The 23,096-nt window shown below is 28.5% G+C and overlaps 1 protein-coding gene across 2 annotated transcripts in view; it reads right to left on the bottom strand.

The window, feature by feature from the left end:
- Positions 1-12,120, bottom strand: part of LOC108561891 — a 51,938-nt gene extending 39,818 nt beyond the window's left edge. Inside the window, exon 1 of one of the 2 annotated variants that reach the window (XM_017920007.1) lies at positions 11,790-12,120. The gene's annotated coding sequence lies outside the window, so the exon portion shown is untranslated. Of the gene's footprint in view, positions 1-9,433; positions 9,492-11,789 lie in introns of those variants that run through there. The other variant, XM_017920009.1, reaches the window with a different exon arrangement.
- Between the last annotated feature and the right edge of the window lie 10,976 nt (positions 12,121-23,096).

The raw sequence follows: 23,096 nt of genomic DNA, 5'->3' as shown, positions 1-23,096 counted from the left end.
GAAATTTATAAATTGGTCTTTAATAATTTTTTTATTCAATTAAATGTATTCACTATTGCATGAATTTGACCAAAGGTCAATATACAATTAAATTATTTGTTTATTGTTCAACATTTATTTCGAATGGGCAATCCAGAGTAATAAACAAATTTATAAAATAAATTGATTTTATAAATGCTTTCGGTTTGCATATTTTTGTGTTATTTAATGTTTATATATGGACAATGATCCCTTGTTTTTGATAAGCATGATGTATTAATTTTATTAATCAATATGCTTTCATAACTCATATACTCTCAAATAAATCAACAAAAAAAATGCGAACTTATGTATGGAATTCAATTATAGAACTCGAACATAAATATCATATCGTAAAATATACAGTTACTAACTCATTTATTTAATTTCAAAAAAAGTATGGTAAAACATTTCTTGTGAAAATTATTGACAATTTTAATTTTACCAAACGGACACGTTTACCATATTCGTAAATAGTATAAATTTTGTCATTTCACTCGAACGCTTGAAAGCGATAGAAAATTATAGTAGAAATGTGTAAAGTGTTTGTCTTAATGCACTTAAAACTTTAAGTCTCATAGTTAGAAATATGCATATGACGGACCACTCATATGCTGGACTATCAGCAGCAAGGATGGGCACTACTAACTGCAGGACTTACATCACTAACCGAAGTACCGAAACCGATAAGGAGACTTATGCAGATCCAAGCGACAGATGTGGCACGCATACCGAGCTTAACACATCTATAGCGCGCTCTGCAGACTATATTACTTACTATCGAATATATATCAATACAAAGTCCTTATTAGTGTTGTTTCACTCGACACCCTGACCTTATTTCTAACACTCTGGCTAAATATGACGCATTCTAGATTTTCTCAAATTCATTATATAATAAGTTGTAATAAAGTTTATAATTTCAAAACAATATTGTTTTTAATGAAAATTATCGTCTTTTCCTTTTGGGACTAAAGGAAAATCGATAATTTTGTGTGATTTATTTTTATGTATGTATTTAATTCTTAATTTGTCCGGTTTCAACTAGTTTAGGATATTGGAAATTGTACTATGAATGATTATTTATAAGTAGAAACTTCTGTATTTTTTTAAAAATTAATGATAATTCAAAATCTAGCTGCATACTATATAGTAAATATAAATGAATTTAGTATGAATTAACTAGTTGTGCAGTTTTATTAGAAAAGTTCTTTAGAAAACAATTTCAGGAACTTTCTATAATAACGAATAGAATGTCTTGATTTCTAAAATACTACTTGATATATATATATTCAAACCTACAAATTTGTTTAACATTTTCTAAAATAGCTTTTAATGTTTGCTATTCATAAAAAAAAAACCATTTTTTTGTAATAAGACCTACCTATACATCTATTACAAGTGAATTTCCTCTTATATTCTAATCATATGATGTAAAACTATGTAGATGGTGTTTTCGCAACTTGAAAAGTTACTTGCCAAGTCTTTGTTGCATATACACCACTTGAGATAAACTTTTAGAAAGCGGACTTATAATTTCCAAACAAAGCCAAAGAGGTGTGATGGCATAGATGTAATATTATCCTAAGTTCAAGCAAGTAGAATTGAGATATCGATTTATTTACTTTATTCTCGGATTATCTGCAAGTAAGAGAAATAGATTCGAGGGAAACGCGAGACATTTCCAGTTTGCCACCAATCTTTTTGTCGTTCTGCCGCATACATGCGATTGCGATAGAAGCGTTCCCAATTCCATAAACTTTAAAGTTAGCAGGAGAGTGGTGTGTGTATGTTGTGGGTTGAGGTTCGGATTCGATTTTTGTTTTGTTTCGTTCGCCCTCGCCAAAATCTACATTTTAAAATTCCCATTTTATATTTGTTGCGGCGGCTTTGCACGGACCCGCGCGCACGTTATTCCAGTTCGCGAAATTGATTTTTCCTATTGCCAAAATCCATTTGTTCCATAAACAATATGTGGGAAAGGGCGAAAACGGTGGCACGCGAAACAAGCGAAGCTGATTTCAGAGTTGCTGTTATTCGTCAAAGAATCAAGATCGACTTTTTACGCTCTTCACAAAATTGAAAACGAAAAAGTTTTCGCATTTTCGTATTACCATTTGAAATTATATTTATTGTTCATTAAATTGCAATTTCAGTTATTAGAATAGGGAATATATTATAATAAATAAATATTTTTGATGTTATTGTATCAAAAATTAATGGAGTAAATAAATATATTTTGAGATAATATGTAAAAAAAAGTTCTTCGACCACTGTCATAGATAATCATTTGGTCGCAAACTGCGGTTCGCCACAAATAGATCGTTGGCACATAATTCTGGCTCTTAAGTTAAATTGAAAATGAAAATAAATCTGTCATTTAATAATAATATTTTTTCAATTGTTTTCAGGGGGATAATATTAGATATTCCATATCAAAAGATTTATTTGTGTTCATAATTTCCGGATTTTTATTCGTATAATGAAATACTCGTATAGTGAAACAATTATCTCTATATAAACTAATGTAAAATATGATAATGCGGCCAGAAAAAAATATAATTTGGTCTCGCTTTTTCTTGGTTATTTTTATTCTTTCGCTTTTTATTCGGAGACATGCAAGTATTAAATTTTTCACAAAAAAAGATCTCAAATAACATATAAAAATACAAATAATACTTGAACACAAGTTTTGAAAATAGTGTAGCAGGCGAACAATCAAGGACTTCTCCTTTCCTCGTCATTCGTTATGCGAAACGTCGCTCATTGAGCGTGTCATTTTTACAATTTATTTTGCTCGTTAAGTGAGATGCTCGTAAAGCAAGGTTCCACTGTACTACTTTAATGTATATATAAGAGCCTTACTTTTATATTATATAAATCAATATTAATGTTTCTCGAAGTTGTAGGTTTATATTTAAAAAAAAGTATCGTTGTGTGATAAAAATCGTTGTTTTGACAACATAAATTAATGCTACGAATGGTTCAAGTGCACCAAAGATGGCAAAGACAACAGGAAAGGTTATGGAATTAGTTTTTTGGATGAAAAATTGTGTTAATAGATTATCTTGAGAATGGTAAAATAATTAACTCGGAACATTATACAAGCCTGGTGGATTGAAAAAAAAAAGTGAAATAGACTTAGTTTACAGAAAAAGAAAATAATCTATCACCAGCTCACAAGAGTGTTTTGTACACAGAAAAACTAACGACCTGAAGTATGTATTAGTTGAACATCCACCATATTTGCCAAATATAGTTACAACATCTATTCCCAACTTGAAACTTTCTTTCTAGAAAGCGTTTTTTGTCCAATCACGAAGCATTTGATGATGTGAACAGTTATTTTGCAAATTATTTTAAACATGGTTTAGAATTATTAGAAAAACATTGGACTAAATGTAAACCCACAGGGTCTAAGCACTATATTGAAATATTTTTCTATTTCCCTTTCGCCTTCATACCTTCAATATTTTGATGTTAATATCAAATTTACACATCCATTTCTTTTTTACGTTGCATACTGTCCGATTAAAATGTACTAAATAATATACGTCTTATATAGAACAAAAAATGTGGTTTATGTTGGTATTGTGCAGAACATAATACGAGGATCTTAATCTATTATATTTTGCTTATAACTATCTAATTAATCTTGTTTATTGACCATAGTTCTTTCCGTCATAAAATAAACTATTGTGACTTTTTATTAAAATGAAAGAATTGTGTCATTATTATTATTTTAATGTTGAAAATATATACATTTATGACTAATTAAATATAAAAAAAGATTTAAAATAACATTGAATATTATTTATTTTCTCTATTTAGGCCATTTATTGTCAATTATTATAATTCTAAACCAGTTATAATACTAAACACTATAATAACCAAGGTTTAAAAGAGTGAAGTGATTTTAAAAAAGAACTTGTATATAGTGGAAACGTCTAAATCAATAATAAAACGTACAGTATGAACAACAACCGGAGTATGAAGATGGCAGGAGAGACGATGGAAAAGAAAAAAGAGAGAAAATGATGTTAGGAATATAGAATACAATAAACCTCAATCACTCACACATGTCTCACGCCGGAACTGGTAGAAAGACATATGCAGATGTTTGTGCCCCCAATTTATTATTATATTTTCAAGCAAATCACCTCAGAAATATTAAATAATATATAAGAAATTACTTAACATTTTCAAAAATACTATAATAAAAAAAGAACATAATTCAATTATATTTATACTTAAACTCACTAGAAGTACATGAATAGTGGTTTATATTTTCGAATAAAAACAATAACCTTCATTTTATAAAACAGTGAAATATTTGAGTGAATTATAAAATAAAGTTGTCAAAATTTAATATTTCAGCAATTCTAGTTGAAAACTAAAAATAACCAAATGATATACTAGTGTGTAATAAAGACATGAATCTAGGAAGTTGACCAACATTTCAAATTATAATCAAAAGTTACTCTACAAACTTGTAGAGAACAACCGTCAAGTTACTTTACTTTAATTCTCATTAGCTTCAGTATCCATGTTCAGTTTCACAACTACAAGACAATATTCACTGTTAATAGTTCATTTAAAATAATGTTTCTAATATATTGTAAATAAACATAAATGTAATAAATAAATTGTGACTCTACTGACATTTAATTTTGGAAATTATTTTAAGCAGAAGTATATATATAATTTATTATTGATTCCCATGGAAATTCTAGAGAAAGAAAACAGTGCCACTGGGGAAATTGTTGTTTCGTTTAAGTGTTGGCGTATATTAATCATTTTTTATCTAAAAAAAAAGAAGATTGAAAGATCTTGGGAGTATTATAAAAACAATAAAACAAGTTATGACACGATGAATTCATATAAATAAGATTTTTTTCTAGAAAATAAAAATGCAACATTACCTTGTTGAAAAAAGAGTAATATAATCATGGTAAATAGCAAGTACAGGATTTACTTGAATTTTTAGTCTTTATCAACCCAGAAAGGAGGAATTTCTAAGTACAGCAATAGATCGCATAGTGCGAGTATTCGTTTCCTCCAATATCTCAACTTGTTTAAACCGGTCAAAAAACAGGACAAAAAGAAACGTGACTGTATAGAGCAGGGGTGGCCAAAGCATCGACCGAGTAACTATTCATAGTTGCCCGCCAGTCTGATATGTACACATCTCTGATGATTTATTTTAAATTTATACTTATTTTTGAATTTAAATTTACGATGTTGGTAGACCGCCGCCTATAATTAAAAAAAAATAGGTCATTCGTAGTAATCAAATTTTGGTGATCCCTGGTATAAAGGAAAAAAAATCATTTTGCTCAAGTTTTGTTTTTAAAATTTTCCTGCAACGTAACACTTCATAAATTCTGAAATTCAGAAACACAGTAAATTATTATTTAATTGGGATTTTTTTTTATTGATTTGTAAAATAGACATGTTGAGATAATTTATGGAATACGATGTCGGAAAACCCCAAAGGAAAAATTCGCATGGCGTCAAGTTGCACGGCCAGGAAAATGTTGTCTTAACAAATAGATGGTTTCTCTTGCTCTATGGACCACTCTATAGAATAATCGATGTCAATGGAATAAAGTTGGTAGTCAATGACAACAGTGGGTATATTTTAACAAAAAATTGTAAGGTTTGATTTCATTTTTATTTCTTTCATGATAAAATTTGTTTAAACCAAATAAAAAAAAAAAGAATTAATTTATAAAATGTAGATAATGCGAAATCATAGAACGAGATTTGCTTGTAATTATAACAAAAATAATTATATAATGCTTTAATACTGGTTCTATATTGCTTTCTAAAGCTGATGCAGAGGGAGAGTTTCATAATCAGTGCTCAAACGGATAATCATGTGGTATAGCTCAGAGCTGTCTCTTTTACCTGCAATGGATTTATATACATTGCACGTGTATTTACGGATTACTATTGGTACTTAAAACAAAGCTATGTCCCTTTTTGTACTCGGCTTAGTAATTTTGTATGCCCTAAGGAAATTTGCGGTACAATAGATTATTATATCTTTTATACAAATTATAAATTGATATTTCATAGATAAGTAATAATTAAATTGCTATATATTTATTATATTATATATATAGCTCCTTATTATTGCATCAGTCGTACAAAAAAAAACATATACATTTCAAAAAATCAACTGATACAAAGCGCTATTGACCATTTTATTTCTAAATATTTCGTAGATAATTTCCCAATTATGATTATGCTTATTTATTATTCCATTATTTATTAGTTAACATGCATCTTCATTTATATCTTTATATTCAAGTATTGAACAATGCGAAATAAAACAGGTGCGGATCTAGGGTGCAGTTCAGGGCCCAGTTTAATCGATAATTAACCCCTCTTGAGTTAATTCTTCCAATACATTTAGATTGGAATGCTTCGATATTTTTAATATTCGATGAGTTCCCCACAATTGGATACTGTAAGTCCAAACTGATTTTAATATGATTTTGTACACTAGCAACTTATTCTCCAAAGTCAACTGCGAATTTACGCACATCAGTCAATACAACTTTCTAAATTTTATTTCTAGTTGTTCACGCTTTGCCTAGATATGGTCATTCTAAATCAGTCTCGTGCCCATGTGCATTATCAAGTATATCTCCCTTGAATATGCTGGAACTACTTTGTTGTTGAGTATGACTGCATCGATTTGTAACATGCACCGATTTTGACTGGTTAATACCAATTCGCCATTTCCTGAACCATATCTCGAGCAGATTAAGCTAAGTAGATATTAACAATTGTAATTAAAAATGTAATATAAATTATCTCATTTATATTAACAAGTATATAAATGAACATTTCGGCCATTTCTTAATAATGTACAATTATTGTAATTGTTATATCGCGCCATTGGTTGTGAAAGATGGCAATGTTACATCACGAAGTTAGCTCGGAAAGGTAGTTTTCATACGAGTTAATTGAGAATTATAGTATATATTTAAGGAGTGTTAAGAGATAATATGTTAAAAAACACATCTTTAACTGAACGATTTCTTTCTTTACCCGCGCAACTTCGTCCTTAGTCTAAAACAGTAATAATTTTTACATTCTTAAAATAAATAAATTTTCTTAAAATATGTATTATCAATGATATATTTATATGTTCAGTATAGAAATGTACATAAATATCTTGAAGTTAAAATTTTAATTGTAAAAAATAAAAATTAATTCTAAGAAAATAGTGTACAAAATTATTTTTTTTGCTGTTTATTTGTATCAATTGACAGAACTATGATAAAAAACGTTAAAGTGTAAATCAAATTATTTTCAATTTGAAAATGTACATGCATATATATTTTATGGTATTTATTTAAACTAAATGGAGGGTAATAAAATATAATTCAGTAGAACGACATTGATAGATACATTTAACGGGCCATTACTCCATCACAGAGGATTTTATGAATCGCTTTACATTAAAACCAATGATTATAATTAATAAAAACAATTCAATATCAAATCCCCGTTTTTTTTTGTAATTCATTCAATGTTATAAATAACAATTGTGAATTAAAAGTAAATGTATAAAACTCGTTTATTTTTGTGTATTGATTTGTATACTTGCTTGTATTTCAATTTATCCTGTATTTTAGATGTTAATGATTTCTAAGATAGCTTTATATTTTTTTTTACAATATAATTTTTAATATTAAAATTTTAAAAATAAATAATATACTAATTATAATTAAGATATATCAACTATATTTATTTGAACATCTTGTATATCTGTAAATAATTCACAAATATATACGAGATTCGGTCTAGTTTAAACGACGAAAACTTTGATTGTTTATATTTTAGGTAGTTTAGGTATTAAAACATTCTTAATTCGACGAGTATTGAATGTGCTTCGATCATATTAATGGTTTACCTTTCAAAACTATGACAAAAATAATCAAAAATGATGCAATTCAATAAACTAGTATTTGATAAAAAAAAGTATATCTTGTTTATATTGCATATATCAGCAATAATAAGTCATAAATTTTACGAGCAATAAAAAAATAAACAACATTAAAAAGTATAAAATACAGAGGTTTTATATTTGAATTTATTTTATACCGCTACATTAAGTAATAAAACCTATCTTCTCAAAAATCGTTAAAGATCCTGAAATTGAAATGAAATATATACAGCGTTGAACAAAATGCAATTAGTAAAAATATAAGAAACAATCATGGAAATACGAAAACAGCGATGATAGTTTATTATTCACAGTAGTTATGGTTTTAATTCCATCTCTCATTTTTTTTCTCTTTCTCTATCTCTCTCGCACTCTTTTATCTTTGTGTCTCCTTTATTCTCTCCGATGCCATTTCCCTGCTTTGTTAGGTTTTAACAGCGCAATAAACATGTTTATATGCTACATAAAAAACGTTTCAAATTACTTTTCATTCGACTTGGATGTTATTCGCGAGGACCACGTCTTGGGTATAATTAGAAAACTGGCAAATGAATTCGACTCGGAACGGCTTAATTAATTTAATATAATTGACTCGATGCTTACTTTAAAGGAAACTTTGTTACGTCACGTATTTACTGCCGCTCCGACCGCTGGAACTCACTTTTATTTCATATTAGTTTTGCAAATAAAATGGAATCGCAATTAAGGTTAAAACATTTTGTATGCAGAATGTATATTAAATTTCATTCGAAAAACACCAAGGCAAAGCAATTGTTTTCTTTAAACTGAGGTACATATTTACAAAATGTATAAAAACAATTCAGAAACTTTCGCAATCTCATTCATGTGACTTATTTATTAAATACGATTTATTATAAATATTTTCCGGGCGGAAAGACCTCGGTTGATAGCCCGTTGACCAGCCTGTTGAGTATTTTCGTTAATTCATATTAGAATTATTATTATTTGGTTGTCATTAATGTTATTATTATTATATGATTTATAGGATGTACTTTTTGTTGTATATAATTAAAGTTTGGTCAATAAATTATAATTATTATAAATATATTTAATTCATAAATTTGAATATATACTTTGCATATTGCGACTAATTGGTTCCAGAAATTTATATAATTCGAAAACCTGGATTTTATTAAAAACATAAACAAACAAACAAATAGAAATTTGATAGAAATGCAAAATACGTCTGTGTATTTCTTCTAAGATCATTAAGTTATCTGGACAAATAGTAACAATATTGTTTCCAAATTAAGATGACAATAGAAGATGATTGCAATGATGAGAAAAGTGGCGAAGAAAAAAAATCAAGCCATAGCTTTAAAAAATTCAATGGAAAAATGAGGTATAAATATCTTCAAGAACCTGAAAAAGTAACTACGTTCTGCCCCAAGGCACTAAATAAGAATATTTTTAGTATTATAGGGTACATACAGAATTTCGAAGTGGCAAGAAAAATGGCACAGGTCGGAGAAAAGAGCCTGGACAAGACGTCTAATCCCACAAATATAGAGCCCTGGATAAGCAGAAAGCAAGGTGCAAACAACTTTTCACCTGAGTCAGGCGCTATCTGGTTATGAATGAAAGGAGTTAGTACTGTGAGAAGGACGACAGACCGGATCGCACGTTTTTTTAAATGCTACAGATGGGTTAGGATGAAACACCAAGCAGAGGCAGAATTGGGGGTCTTGCTAGAGACTTGCTAGGAAAATTTTAAGTAAGTAAGCGAAATGTTAAAGAGCTGTGTGATAATAGTAACATACGTAACAGATGTGCTACAGACTAAAGAAGAAGACGAACAGAGGCTGCAGAGGGCCTACGAAGACAGTGGCAGTGAAGGCCAGCACTGACGAAAGTAAGTGAACGAAGGGAAGATCCAGACAGGCAAAGACAATCAGCATAGCAGAGGTGTAGATACAGATACAGGTCCTATATGCTGACGAAGAAGAGGAGAGATTTTAGTGCGGTAAGAATCCCACAGTACCACGACTCCAACCGTGTTCTCTATGTAAGGTTTCCTCGCCACAACAAAACAATTTTTAGATTAATTATTTATTGCTCTTAAGACGATCTATACCGGCTCTGTTGCAAATTAGAGCAATAAATCTGTAGAAATAAAATAATATTTTAGTTATTCGTTTTTTCTATAATTTTCTAAATTTTATTTTGTTATAGTTTTATGTAATATACTGGAATGTTTTATGATTTGTGAGATTTTATTTTGATATACTTTTCAATGTTGTATATATCAACTAAATAGAAAATACGTTGTAAAAATCATTTAAATCGGTTTTGTAGAAAAATAGACTTTTTTGCGCAAAAGAGTACTACAGTGAATCCACACTGATTGAAGCCGCACTATCCGAGGTACTTCTATATTCCAAAATTGAATTTTTCAATAACCGATATTCATATTTTACGTATTGAGGAAGTTATATAAGTATAACACTTATTCGGTGAAAATTATATTGATCTAACAGTGAAATAAACTAAAAATATCTAGTTTTATGAAAAATATATTTTTTTAAACATTTATTGGCGGATGATTTCAATTAAATCAACTTTTTCGGTCGTAGCTTAATATCTAAACTTATAAACTATATCAAATAGTTTTTATCCACTTAATATTATGTAAGTAAGTGAGAAAATGTCCATGGTTTAAAAAAAATAAACAGTCTCAAAAATGTTTTTGAAAAAGTGAATTTATTTATGAATTGACAATTCCGTTCTAAATCAAAATATCTTCTTTTCATGTTATTCAAAAATAAAATTTCAACAAATAGTTATATACTTATTTATTAATTCTGTTATTTGAACAAAATTAGTTGACAGGCATATTAATAGCAATACCTCGGGTAATAGATTCAATAAATATCCAGGACTATTATAAACCGGACTAATCGAGGACTTTTAAATTGCATTTTAAGATTTTCAAATCGGACTAGTGAATCCAAACTCATCGATGTAGTTCTAGATATTTAGAATGATAATATAACAATACTAATGCTTCAATTACACTATATATTTATTTTTTTTAGTATTATTAAATAAAAAGAAAAGTTTAATAATTATGGAAATTAGTAATTTTATTGGATACGAAAAACAAATATAATTATTTTAGATGGAATTGATTACATGCAGTAAATAAATTATATTACATAAAATAATAAACAATAAACCAAGCTTTTTCAATCCCAAAATTGATATTAATAATGTATTATATTTCATCATGATTGAAAATATTGCAGTGTATAGTCCACATAATTATTTTACATAATAAATATTTTTACATATAAGCAAATGTATTGTATTCTTTACTAAACTATAACAAAAACGCAAATCGAAATATTTTAATTATATTTATTTGGTTATCAACATTCGAAATAATTATAATAATTTATATAATTTATTGTAACAATTATATTACAACAGTAAATAAATAATAAAAAATATTAAGCTTAAAGATAAAATTATTGGCAGTTGATCTTTTCGCCTTTGGACTCACCAATAAAAATTTCGTATATAAAATTGCTAACATATAATAGTGTAATAGCTGAGTTTATTACAATAATTATTATTTTATTTATTCATATTTTTCATGAATAATTTAATTCCTTTTTGATTTCTATCTACTGACTATTTATTTTAAATAAATCTAATAGTGAAAGTATAAATAATTAAAATGCAAATAATAAATCAAAGGATGAATGGAAAAAGTCTAAAGGATGAGAGCTCAGATTTGTTGAATAATGCATGAAATAATACAAGAAAATTAGTGCATATTTATTACCGTTAATTAATCCTGATTCATAATGAATGAGTGCGCAAAACGATAATTTAATTCACGTTTGTTGGGGGATTTTAGAACGCGCGTGTTTGGGTGTGAGGAAATTATACGGCTGTATGTGTGTTGTGCGCGTTGAAGAGAGATTTATAAAGACAGTGCGAGAAGGAGAGTTAGAGAGAAATAAGGATACATGGAGACAGAGTGAGAAAGGGTGATGGAGTTTTTGGGCGCGAAACGTGGCGGAAAGGCGCAGAGAGCGTCGCGACGCGCGTCGTCCTTTCCTGTTGACTGACTGTTCCGTAGCCGTGTCGACGCGGAACTGAGAGAACGCGTTGCGACGCCCTGCACGAACGGCTCGGGTCGTCCCTTTCGCGACATGTCCCATCCGCATGCTCGCCCATCCTGGACACTCGAACCTCGAGAATTCCACTGTTCCACGCGAAAGCCTTCTGCCGGGAAATGCATAAATCTTTATCCACTCACTTCTTCTAAAACCTGCATTATACATTGGACATTTTAATGGAATCAAAACAACATTACTAACCTTCCTTCGCTCACAAATTTATATTTTTATAATGCCCACCATTACTTCTTCTTCCATGCTTACATAAATAAATTGAATCTTATTTGCCGATATTTTATTTTTCTTTAAATCTAATATATTTCTTTATTATAAATTCAAGTACTATTCATAATTCCAATTAATTTCCCAAAAAGGCTGGAAGAAAACTGGAAGAAAAATTAATACTGCTCTGCCTCAATTCTGATTACAGTACGTTTTCAAAACACTCGTACATCAAAGCCAATTTACTGATGATCTTGAGACAGTTTACAATGTGACAATGATTTTTCCAAAACTCTCAGAAGTTAAAGTTATCTTATAATTAATACTCGTTTTGCAAGATCTCGCACGTTTTTGATGTTAATTTTTTTTTTTGCTTTTCTTGCAAAACATTCACAGATCAAGTTGCTTGCAATTGAATGTCACACTATATCTTTTATTTTTCATTTACTATTTTATAAAATGAAGATTATCATACAACTTCTACAAAATTATCAAGTCAACTAATGCTTTTTTATTAGATTCATAACTATTTCTAATACATAAATATAAAAATTAATATAATAATTTCTGAATCAGAATTGTCGTAAATACACTCCATATAAGCGTGAGTAGAGGTATCAGCATCGCCTGCTATTACACCAACACTGCAGAGCAAGAACGAACATGCACAAAAACAACTTCTTTGTGACGAAGTCAATACAATATTGCACCGGCATTTAGTAAAAACTTTGAGCATAGCTTACGTTAAGTTTCATAGATGAGGGACAGAAAATATAGATATGGTATCATTTCTTAGAAAATTGGTGTATTTTTTATAACGGCGCGAGTCGTTAAAGGTTAAAAAAATAAGGTATGATATATTTCCAATTGAATATTATTCTATAGATACATAATTATCGTCATGTTGTCCTTGCATCAGTCAAAATATTATTTACACTGATTTTGTAGCCAATTGAAAAAATGGACTGATTTTGACGCTCGACATCATCCCATTATACTAATATTTTTAATTACACTTGTAAGTTTCTCATAAAAATATGATTGTTATTTACTATAAAATTAGGTTGTTGGATATTTTGGATAAGTTTTTTCATATACAGAAAAATATTTTCCGTCTGAAATTTTTATTCTAACTAAGAAGATAATAGATCTATATTTATTCCAATTAAAAAAAATGCAATAAATTATAAAATTACGGCAAAGTGACTTTGTCCAAAATTAAAAAAATAATTCAAATATTATTGTGTTAAAATAACAGTAACTATTTTCATTAATAATAATAATGATCCCATTATTGTTTTAGTAAGTGAAGAAAATTACAAAGTTGATGAAATGAAACTATTTCTTTCATTCAGAACCAGTGAATGCGATATTTGTGGGAAGTCGGGGAGCTCAAGTTTTGTCTAGTTGAAACTTAATTTGCTCATTTGGCTATTTGAAGATAAGGAGAGGAAGTTTCGCAATGAACCGAGACATTTCTGCGTTTCACCCTCATTTAGGTTTAATAATCTAACAAAAATATCACTTCAGAATTCATAAAAATAAAACAAATGATTATTTTTTTTTTCATAATTTACTATTATTAATTTAAAAAATATGTATTTTGTATAATATTCTGCTGCAGATATATTATTGTGTCTCGTCTATTCCATCTAGTAGCGTTCATGTCCATTGAATTGTAAATTTACGTATCTATGCGGAAGCGCAAAGGAAATGTCATGTAACCTGTAAAGATATAGAAATCAATGATTAGGCAGGAGTAAACTATATGTATATACATTAAATATATATAACTTATCTGATTAATTGTAACTACTATATGTAATCTTTAAACAAAAATAATTTGAATACTCTCGGAATACTGAAATTAATTGGTAATTTTCATTTTTATTTGAGCGACAGCAACTGCTATAAAAGTATTTCTAATATTATTTTTTTTTATATTTTTTTTTAATAAACTAAAATAATTATTGAAACTAATAAAATCACCAAGTAGGAAAGACATCCGTTAATGTCCCTTTAATTTATAGGTATACAATAAGATTTGTTTATTATTATTAATATAAGGAATGATTATTAGTCGACACATATGATAAGTTCGTGGAATATTTAATTTGTTTGATTCTAATTTTTATGAATTTTTTCTATTAGATATTATTTTTTTCAAGGCAAAAAGTCGTCGGTTGATAGTTGTTTTGTTAATAGATAATAAAATTAGCAGTATATTGTGATTCGCTTGATCGACGTGAAGTGTTTTGAAACGAAAAAAAACCTCTTAATTACTCTTCTTAAAGAAAAGAACCGCGTGTTGCCGACTTCTGGTCTAGATCATTCATCTTAAGCTAGTCTTCAATATTTAAAGAATTAAATCCGAACTAGACAGACATAATTATCAATTACTGGTATACAACACAAAACAATGTTTGCCGTAAACCTCATATTGTTTTTTATTAGTTTAGCCAAATATCACTCATCTATAGCAAAAGTAATTGCAACATATAGATTAACTACATTTCTTATGTATCCCGTGTATTTATATTAAATTTACAGCAAAGTCTTCATATTATATTATATATTTTTTTACAACTTACACTTTTACACTTAATTCAATTCGATTTAGTTAATATTATTTTTAAAGTTACTTGTTCAATAATATTTTAAGAAGTCCGTTACATATAATATTATTGCGATTCCTAAAAGCTTATCGTATAATATATTTTATGTGTCTTGCTAGTGGGTAGCACGCATTTCCATTTAAATTCTTAAATTAATTAAATTTTTCCTACATAACCTATTTCATGTAATTTGAAAGCTTAATAAATGTCCGTTGCGTTGGTAGGGGGACAGTGGGGAAGTGAGTGTTAGAGGGTGAGTGAGTGTCACAGAATTGTCCTCGCACTAAAACCCAGCATGGATATAGAATAGATACGTGACTGCACCTTTTCATTAAGCGAGTTAGCCGTCCATGGAAATGTCTAGAGCCGACTAAATGGGAAATTACAGTGATTTCAGGCACCGGATTGTGTGATACTTTATGATCATATTTAATATTTTATATTGTATTTTATGGTCCAACTTGAAAATGAAAAAGTGACGGCCCCCATGGCCTCCTCCACCGCCGCCTCCGACATCGCCACCAGCGCCAACCCCGACTGGAACGTCGGCTTCGACGCTCTCCGCAACCGCCGCCAAGATACACACCCCCTGCATAAATTCTTAATACCTCGCTGACATTAAAATTGTGATTTATTCCGCACCACCGGCACACGCAAATTATCGTCGCCGACGCCGCTGCTGCCTCCACCGACACCCCGACGATCACGCGCACACCCCGCCTCCCGCCATCCACTCGACTAATTATTTTCCCCAATTTCATTATAATACCTAATTAACGCAAAATAATTACGTGCTGAAAATTAAGCCATTCTAATTAAAACACTTCAGCGCCTATTCATGGTATTTTCCATGGTGCATTCAGGAGATTAACCAATATAAACAAGATATTTTCATTTACAATTACGTGCACCGCAGATACTATTCTCTATCATCGATAGATCAAGTCTAATTAGTAAACACACTAGCGACATTTACAGTTTCCTCAAAGTAATGAGTAATAAACATAAAATGTTTCCCCTAAAGTCACCGCATACAAGTACAATGTTAACAAGGCGAGTATTCCACTAAATTTGCTATTATCTACGATCTAAACGTCGATAATATTTTTATATCTATTATATTGCAATATTTTATAAAAAAATGTAAAAGTAACACCTGTTAAAAAATGATCGGTGTAGTCAAAAGAACCCGTTTAACTTTTATGTGACTAAAATAGGAACATAATTGATTTATTGACTTGAGCTAAAAATATGATATTTTTGATAAATAATCAAATATAAAGGAATTAATTATGAAGCAAAACTTCAATTACATATTATGGGAGAGTAACTTATAGCCTTACATTGGAAATTCTTTATTATTCTGAGAATGATAGTTCTAAAACTGTTTTAAAGTAAGTAGCAAAATATGTAAATATTCTAAAGTAAAATTATTTAACTATACAGTATTTAATAATAATAATTAATAATAATAATTTCTAATCTATAATAATTATTTCACAAAATGTGCTGGAGTGAGTGCAAAGGTCAAACATACATTTGCTTAAATTTAAATTAAGCCAAAAACCATCAGTTGCTTTTGTTCACACTGAAGTAATTCTGAATGTACAACAACTTGCCGCAAGTAGAAATTTCAAATTATTGCAAGTTTATCAAAACAAATATCTGCCACTTAACCTATGTAGATATACCAGCATAGATGATCTACATGAGGAGGCTCGGATTCAAGAGCAACGCTTTTATACGACCAAGGTAGAGGATAATCCAAACCCAACCATAAGAGGCATTACAATAGGACGAAACCTTGCAATAAATGAGGTGCTTACGCATAGACTCTTACGCTTCGGCCTGCCGCAGCCTTAGACATGGAAATGGGATAGTCAAAGAGACACTAATCTTTACCAACCCCCTACATTCACGAACACACTTTTTTATTCACCCGATATTTCAAAAACTCTGGCTATGTAATCCTCAATTTAAAAAAAAACATCTTGTAATATTAACTATCATGTATTAAGAATAAGACATTTAAACTTTTTAATTTAGATTGGTAATAAGGAAATAATTATTTTATACAATTCAAATCAATTAGATGTAATCATTAAACGAATAGCACCAAATAATTTAATTGATATGCATGTATTGTTCAATATTACTAAACCCAGTACTAATCTTATAATTTTAGGGCACGTAGAATTGGTGTAATGATAAGCGAGTTAAAGTGAGTCAATAAGTAATTAAACGCACTTATCGGCGTAGCTTATATTTGATTAATCCTGAATTAAATACAGGCCGTAAATTATTTAATGAACCATCATATCAATTATGTAACTCGTATTTGCATATCGATCGGCACCGATTAGGGCCCAAGTCCCAATTAGAATCCAAATACAAATTTTCATCGACACACGTTCACATTATTACGTTACGTACACTATAGAGAATTACATTCTATTTATCAATCAAAATACAAATTATAATACAGTTATTTTGAAACTAGTTTTTTAACATAAAGGAAACTAAAACTTTATAATAAAGAAAAACTCCCCGGGCCGAAAGGTCATAGCCCTTCGAAGCACTGGACTTTTTTTTAAATTTATTATATTTGTATTATTGTATTGAGTTTTTATTTTGTTCTGCTTCAATAAATATTATTATAAAAACTCTTCAGTACCTGAAATCACGGTAAAACTTAAAAGTTAAAACTTAATTAAATATAAATATTAAAACTAATGTTATAGAACAGTTATCTATGTATGTGCTACCCATATAAATATAGTATATAAATAAATATTAACTAAATTTCTTAGATATATATTTAAACTGAAAAAGAAAAGGTACATCTAAAGGAAATAATAATACCATATGAATACATATATTTAAATATACAAAAAATACAATGCTTCAAAAATTTATAGTAATATATATAATTATAACAATTCAAATATTACTTATAACGTAAATAATGTTAATTACATTCAAATAATGTCTTCGCATTCATTAAGACCAAATTTCCTATTAGCAATCCTATAATTATTCTTATAAGAAAATATTTTTACAGAAATTTGTACAATAACTAAAACTGTAATTAACAGGAACAATAGTAAAATGTAAATCAAATTATTTGACGATATTTCTTCTGATTCTCTTATATTATTTTTATCATTACTTAATACATTATATCTATTTGATATTTCTTCAAATTTAAGCATCGTTTCCAGTAGTCTTACTTTTGTATCTGCTTCGACTTTCAGATCTTTTTCATCTGCAGCTAAAATATTCTTTAAAATTTTAATACGTTGATTAAAGAGCATTTTAAACATTTCTTTTATTTCTTTAATGTGATTGATAACGTCGTCTTTTGCTTTCTCCGAATTCCTTGTAATATCCAAATAAGTATCATTCAATTTTTCTATAATGTCAACGGATATTTTATTGGGTTGCACGATTTCTTCGATTTTTTCAATTAGTTTTGTTTTATTTTTTAAAGTGCTTTCTATATTGGATATTCCATAAGGGTCCATAATATGTGCAATAAAATCTTTTATAATTGATGGATTCAATTGAGATTCAAGGTCATTGAACAAATTCACAAATCTAGAACTCTTGAAATCAGTGTAATATTTTTCTATGAGTTCTATAGGAAAGCTGTCCTTGGAAGTTGATTCATTTTTTCTTGTACAATTCATTCCATGCATATTGGTGTTACTATGTAATGTGCCTTTAGTGACTGAGATATGGCGTATCCGGAATTGTTTTAGTAAGAGTGATATCATTTCACATGACATTAGATTTTCATCAAAATCAACAGTGGTTAATCTATTTAACTCTAATAAATCTTCGTATTCCAATTTCGTAAGCTGATTACCCTTTACATTTAAAGTCGTTAAATCTTTTAAATTATAAAATAAAATGCCGGGAATAGATGTAATATAATTATAGTTTAAATCCAACGTTAATAACAAATCTAGTCCTGATAGACACGAATATTCCAATACATTGATACTATTATGAGAAAGATCTAAATAATTTAATGATTTTAAATTTTGAAAAATACCTGATTTCAATGTTGTTATATTATTATTGGACAGTTTTAATTTAACCAATACATTGAGTTCATTAGAAAATGTTTGGCTTATGTGGTTTATGTAATTGTTACTCAAATCCAACGTTTCTAATGCATCAAGTCCTGATAGACTCGAATATTCTAATAGTTCGATATAATTATTAGAAATATCCAAATATTTTAATGATTATTGGATATATTTAATGTAACCAAAAAAAACAAGTTGTTAAGAAATGTTGTGCTTATGAGATTTATGTAATTGTAGCTCATGTCCAACGTTTTTAATCCATCGACTCCTGATAAACTTGAATTTTCGAATAGTTCGATATGATTATTAGAAAGATCCAAATGTTTTAATGATTTTAAATATTGAAAAATTCCTGATTCCAATGTTGTAATATTGTTATTGGATATTTTTAATATTTCCAATAAATTAAGGTCATTAAAAAACATGTGGCTTATGTGATTTATGTAATTATAGCTCAGATCTAATGTATAGAGTCTAGGCAGGTAAGAAATATCTAATAATTCTTGTATTTTATTGTAAGATGCATTTATATATTCTAAATTTGTAGGTAATGAAAATAAACTAAAGTCACTTATATTATTGAAAGATAGATTAATTTCTCTTAATGAACGCAATTCGAAAATATTCAGACTGTTAACATTATTATGTGATAAATCTAGTCTAAATAATGATGTTAAATCATCTATAAAAATTTGACTAATATTATTACCGCTAATTTCCAAAACTTCTATAATATGATTTTGATCATAATTCCAGTTCAATGTTGGTATATAACTATTAGTAATGACAATTTTTAATGGCATATTACGATCGAACAATTCATCATAATCAAAGTCGTAATCATTATCTATATTATTATAAGGTACTGTTAAAGGATTACTCAATGAATCATAAATACAAATATTGTAAATTTCATCGTTATCTCTTATGCAAGATCCGTAAATCTGGTGAACTAATAATTGGCTCAATAGAAATATTATGTTGAAGTTGATGGATGCCATTATAATTTTGCTATAAATATAAATAAATCAATATTCTTACTAGCAAATATTTTAATTTCACTTACTTATTGCGCCTGTCCACAATAACTAACAAAGTGTAATTAATTTCATGAAGCAGAGACTAGAATTAAACATGCTTTATCGTAATAAACAGGATGCGTAACAAGATTATAATATCTACAGAATTATTTCACTTTATATTCCACGAGTTATTGTGCATTTACTTATTATCAGAAATTCGTCGGTATTTACTAACTTTTCTATTAGTGAATAAATATCGCTGTTATTATTTACAAATATATGAATATTATTATAATTATGCGCATGATGCAATTATTTAGGATTCATTGGAAATATGAAAGTCCCAGTGCGATATCTAATGCGTATGAATTTATAGGCAAAGCTTTAGGATTGAAACAAACAGAAAAAAGGGCGTGATATTGTGGAATTTATCGCGCAAAGCCTTTCAAGGGTTTTCTCCATTTGCATGGGCCGCTCGTACAATTCCATCGGAATGGTTATCTAGTGGAAGAGATTTAAGCAATAAATTTCGGTTTATAATATTTATAGGCTGAAAATGAAATGTTTAAAAATCAACGTTCAAACCACCATCTCCACGACGTAATTGAATTTACATTTTCATCATGCATACATAAGCAAATATCTAAATAATATCAAGTAATATTGCATTGAAATTTATTAATACATAGTTTTGGGTAGGACATGGTTCCTATTATGATAACTGTACATTCATTTAATCTCAACTAGAAAACTAAATATAAAATAATTATTATAAATAATTTATATGGTTTTATCATCGTGAAAATGAGCAATCGACAATATTTTTTATTCAGCAAAAGCTTCCAATAATAGATAATTATTTAATAGTAATAAATAATAATTAATATTGTATTTGTTTTTACTAGTAATTTTGTTGTGTTGTGTTGTGTTACGAACAATGAAAACTTTATTAAATAGACAATCAACATACATGTAATGTGAAATCACATTGAAAAATATTAGTTTGTTGGTTGGCTGTCGTCTTGTAGGTTAACTTCAGTAGACATTTTTTAACCTATTGCGGGCTTTGTCTGTACACACTTCAATTCACTTTAAAACATTGCAAATCTATTTCCAAAAAGTTATTACTGAGAAATATGAGTGGATGAAAAGAAAAATTCATATTGAAAATGGTGAAAAGAGTTAGTTTGTACTCTCATCTCCCCGTCTAGGGCGCATGACATTCTTAATGTGGCTTTCTAAAACCTATACTATATACGGCTCTATGATGTTTTTATTTTCAAATATATTGAACCCCAAAATTCAAATTTATTCAAGTCTCATGACTTACCAAACTACTTAAAAAAATATTGAGAAAGATATCTCGCCAATTTAGAAAATAAAACATGGAGATGTTTTTGTTAAAATTCGTAAACCGGTTAAACCTACTTCCTAGAAAACTTGAGAACCAAAAACCGGTTTCTTAAAAAGTATGTTTTTTGTACAAACCTCTGTTAGGATACAATGACGAATGCCAAATAATTATATAGCAAATGATTTAATAAGAAAAGAAATACTCTGTACAGAATAATGTAGCAGTAAATTTTCTGTTGAAATATTTTAATGATATTGATAACAAACATTTCTTGTTTCCATTTGATATTTATTTTTATTCGGGATTTCTAATAATTTAAATATTTATTATTAGAACTTTATTTATTTTGAAACTAATTTGTAATTTCTAACACTGAACACTGCAGACCTCTAATTTAATATAATCTTACACCTCAGTGGAAATTTCTATTACAAAAAGATATTTTGATGAAGTTTGACTATTTTTGCTTTTCAGATTATTGTTATATTTTCTACAATATTCTATAATTATTATACTATAACAATTTTCATATTATAAAGCTATTGGCAAAATATAAAGCTATAATTAATATAATATATTAATAATTAAAATAATATAATTAGATAAAATTCTAAATCTTCTTAAAATATGGAATTAAACTTAACTTTTAGTAGCTGCGTAAAATAAGACCCACAAATATTGAGTAAAAGTACAATCGTTCAATTATTCTGACTTTAACTTATTTGTAAATCATCAGAGATATTATAGTTTTACATCTATACAACTATCAGTATAATCTAATATTTGCAGCTCTAAACATGTTTATGCAAATAAAATTAATTTTAATTAAATTTATGATGCAAAACTGCACATAAAATTTCAGACAGACTTTGTATAAAAATGAAAATAGCAATGTAAACATGAATTTGATGTGAATGAGAAGCTGAGCTCCAATCTTCTCGCTATGGAAGCGTTAAAGTTTCTGGTAGTCCAATTAGGGGAGCCTCGTTACCTTTCTAACAAGCTGACATAATGTTTAATACGTAAATTAGCAACTTCGGCCGAACCATAAGAAAGGCTGATAATTTTCCAATGGTAAAAGCCACTTTGCGCACTCGAAACTAGGTCATTAGTATAAAAGCATGGAAAATCGCAGCGGAAATTACAAAAAGAAATATTATAAAAAAAAGAATAAATAAAATTGGATCGTTGCAACAACTGGGTAAAGCATCGAACAAAATTCGATATTATTTAATGCTCTAATTTTAAACGCAGTTCAGGTGGGATAATGCAATCAAAATTGACAATTAAAACTGGCGGTCGCACGGTTTATTCGCTCGTGCACCTGCTGTTACGGATAATATCCCTAATTTTGTGATTTTGTTATTAAAACAGTTATTTATTCCGAGACATCGACAATCCGGATTGCTATATATATATATCGATATTTATTCCAATTTCAATCACACATATCACTGAATTTTAACGAATCCCATTCGATTTAATAATCATACTAATTACCTTTTTTTGCTTAAAAGTATTCTGAGTAATATAACTGAAATATATTTAGGAAATAGTATTAGCAATTTTGTGAAAACCATGGACTTTATACAAAAAAATGCATATTTGACAAGAATGGTTTTTGAGTTCCAGTATATATAAAAAGCCGGTTTAACATAGT

This window comes from Nicrophorus vespilloides, unplaced genomic scaffold (assembly GCF_001412225.1).
Source record: "Nicrophorus vespilloides isolate i.1.1-1 unplaced genomic scaffold, Nicve_v1.0, whole genome shotgun sequence".
Taxonomy (NCBI): Eukaryota; Metazoa; Arthropoda; class Insecta; order Coleoptera; family Silphidae; genus Nicrophorus; species Nicrophorus vespilloides.
Note: the sequence above shows the minus strand (reverse complement) of the source record. Positions and strands in the feature narration are given on the sequence as shown.